This window comes from Condylura cristata, unplaced genomic scaffold (assembly GCF_000260355.1).
Source record: "Condylura cristata isolate star-nosed mole 26May11 unplaced genomic scaffold, ConCri1.0 scaffold00005, whole genome shotgun sequence".
Classification (NCBI taxonomy): domain Eukaryota; kingdom Metazoa; phylum Chordata; class Mammalia; order Eulipotyphla; family Talpidae; genus Condylura; species Condylura cristata.
This window is the reverse complement of record NW_004567106.1, coordinates 11,381,284-11,384,839: the sequence shown is the minus strand read 5'-3', so window position 1 is coordinate 11,384,839 and position 3,556 is coordinate 11,381,284. Positions and strand designations below refer to the sequence as shown.

General features: G+C 38.8%; 1 protein-coding gene across 17 annotated transcripts in view; it reads right to left on the bottom strand.

The window, feature by feature from the left end:
• Positions 1-3,556, bottom strand: part of DYNC1I1 (dynein, cytoplasmic 1, intermediate chain 1) — a 312,504-nt gene that overhangs the window by 195,863 nt on the left and 113,085 nt on the right. The window lies entirely within an intron of this gene.

Genomic DNA, 3,556 nt, shown 5'->3' with positions numbered 1-3,556 from the left:
CACACAGTGTTTGCTTTCTTTTCTCAGGTTGTAATCGGTATAGAATTCCCACCATCAATTTTAGCTTCTCAATTTCTACTGCGTTTACTGGTTACAGTCTCCTATATATTCTGTTGCAATTTACTCAGATCAAACCCCAATAGCAGTTCCCACCAACCACTTTTCACAAGCCTTTCTCAGCCCTTGAAAGGCCATGTCCTGTACTGAAGTGAACACTGATCAAAATTCCTTACGTCACAATACTTCAGAATTACCAAAATTATAGATTTTAGTGGAGGTCCTTTAGTTTTTCTTCTTATGTTGTACAATTAAAAATCAGTTCAACAAGGAGGCAGATGCTTTTCTAACTATTCTGTGTAGGAATAGAAAAATTACTTTTAATAGCTACTAAGTCATGTCTTGACTGTTGTTCTTTTACTCCTAAGTATTTCAGCAGCATATAATGAAGCATACAAAGCCAGAGGTGGCCTACTGAAAATGAATTTTATCCTTTTTGCAGACAAACAGATCTCTGGTAATTTTTTGTCTTAGAAAAATTATATTTTAGTAAAATCCACACATGTATGAGTGCTTTTCTTATAAATTACTGAAGATCATTGGCAGGGTCACTGTGCTTTTACCATCTAGTCAAGCTGGAAACTGATACCTTTTCTGGGCCAATAACAAAAGCCCCTTTGATCTAAAAATATGTAATGATCCAAAGGATATACTGTGCTTGTTTAGTTTCAGACTAACGGTGTTTTAATGAAGGCACTAAAGCTAAATGGAGGTGGGTCTTCTAAAATTAACTAGAACATCACTGACCAGTGAGTAGGGTCACTGTTATTCTCACATGCTGAGTCAGAGATTTATTCTCCATTATTCTATAGGTTTTAACTAATCAGTGAGTCAGTGTGAAGTATTTTGGAGACCCAGAATTTCTAAGAATAACACACCCAGGCCTTTATACCATTCTAAACACAATGTTAGAGAGCTCAGACCCTTGAGTTCAGTCTTGTAATCAATCCAAACAAGACCAGAAATGAAAGATGACATTAGCTCTTTCTCTAAGGATCTGTGTAAAGATTTTTTACATTTAAAATGTGCATTTAATTTTTAAAACTTTAGGCTATAGTGAAATGGATTAAAACCCAGTTATGCTCATGAGGAATGGACTCAAGGGAAGAAGGCTATGACAGGAGACACAGATGTTCTGATCACAGCATAGGTACATTTTGTAGGTGTTTCAATGAGAGAGATGCTAACACCCTAAAGGAAGAAAGGTATAGAAAGGAAGCTTTCAAGGCAGTAAAGGAGGGCCTTATAAAGTGGGAAGAATTTATCAGATGCAGTTGACCAGAGTAAGGTGGATGGGGACGAAAGAGAAAAGGTTTTTCAGAAGAAAGGAAGCACCTCAGTAAAAGACAGAGTCAGGAGATGAAAATAGTTTTAGAATCTCCTTTGACTAGAGCAATGATCCTTACTGCTGGCTATTTATTCTAATTATCTGGACAGACTTTAATATCTCACCCCAGACCAATTAAATCAGAATTCCTGAGGGTGAAACTCCAACATCTGTATGTCTTTAGAGCTCCCTACATAATTCTTATATGCAGCCAGGGTTAGGAACCACTGGATCAAAGCAGAGAGTTGTGGCAGGTTGGAGAAGAGACTAAGTAGATTAGTGTCATTCATTGGTGGGGCTCCTGTACTCTCAGAAAGGCATCTTCACTCTTCCAGATTTACAAAAAGTTCTTAGAAAAGGGAGTGACATGATCAGAGTTACCTCTTCAAGGTATTCTTTGAAAGTTGCCTTGTGTTTTACACTGAACATACATATTGAATAAGTAGAAGTGTGGCATTGATTCTCTTGTGTGTGTGGTTCCCATGGAAACAGGACACCATCACTCATAAAGGGCATTTTTCCAACTCCTTCTTTGTGATAATTGATGCTTTCTTCCATATGTTCCAAAAGTGAAACTGAGGTATCTTTCTGCTTATTGCATCTCAGTTATCAAGAATTTCCTCCACGTATTTTTCCACTTTGCCTCCTTGACAAGGGTTTGCATGGTAAATCAAGTAGCCTGTTCAGTTCACTACTGTCAAAATAAGAGACCTTGATAATGCTTTGAAAAAAATTGCAGTAAAGCAAAGAGGCCATTCAGTTTGAGGCACAGGGATATCATGGAAAGAGAGTCTGGCAGCAGAATGTAAATCCTGGCTTGGCTTGGCTATCGGTCAGCAAATTAAGGTCTGCATTCTTAGTAGAATAATGCAGTTGGCTTGCATATGAGTGAACATAATAGAGAAACTATATGGGTAGCATATCACAGTGGCTAAGTAACAGTAGCTTAAGAAAGGGTAGCTACTACTATTAGCATAACCACATTTTTACTTTAAAAACTTTTTATTTTGAAAGTTCCTATGGACAGATCATAGACATAACATCATATAAATTTGAGATGTACGTGTCCCAACTTAGTACATTTACATAGTTCAATGTGATTACCATCCTAGTGTTGGCTAACACCTCCATGTAATTATCATCTCTCCTTTTTTTTTTTAAAGATTTATTTATTTGTACATACAGAACTGGGGTACAGGCCAGAGGCTCAGAGGCGGTGAGAGGCTTCACCAGAGAGAGTGGGGAGCAGAACAGGCAAATTGACGAAGTACACTGCTGAGGGGAGCAGCGGGCGGGTCAGGAGAGGTCTGCCACTCCATGTGGTCACCTCTGGGGCAGGCGGGGATCGAACTCATGCAGAAGCGGCTTTAGATTCTCAGTGCTATGCTTTAACCCACTCTGCCACCAGGGAGGGCCATACATCAGCTTTTGTAATATAATTTTGATGCCCAGCACATCCCCCACTAGAGAACTTGTTATAAGTGCAGATTTGGGGGGTGCAACTCAGAGCTTTTGTGTCAGAAATCATGAAGGAGTTAGGGATGAATAACAGTATTTTGACATAACTGTCATTTATCTGATGCAGGATAAAGTTTGAGAACCAATGGAATTAGCAGATGTCAATTTTCACATACTGAGTATTTTGAATGGAACACTGAGGTAGAATCTTTTATAAAGCAAAGAGTCCTATTTAAAATATGAAAAACCACCTTCTAGTTTTTGCATTTTGGTGATGCTGAATTTTAATGCTATCCTATTTTCATGGGAAGGCTAATCAGTATTTTACCTGGTTAAGTGTGTTGTTCATTCTTGGCAATTATTTTGGAGTATATATACATATATACACTGATGCATAGCTTTAGCTTATTTTTGTTTAAAGATTTATTTATTTGAGTACAGAACTGAGGTATAGGCCAGAGGTATGGGGGTGGGAGGATTCACCAGAGACAGAGTTGGTAACAGAACAGGCAGATTAGATTGACTGTACACTGCTGAGGGGAGCAGTGGGTGAGACAGGAGAGGTTTGCTGCACCATGTGGGTCAGCTCCTTGGCCAGGGATTGAACTCGTGCTAACGCGGCTGTGGCTAGCTTCTTAGTGCTGCATCACCAGGGAGGGCCAGCTTTAGCTTCTTTTTTTTTTTTTTTCAATTTATATTTTACATCATTCTCCC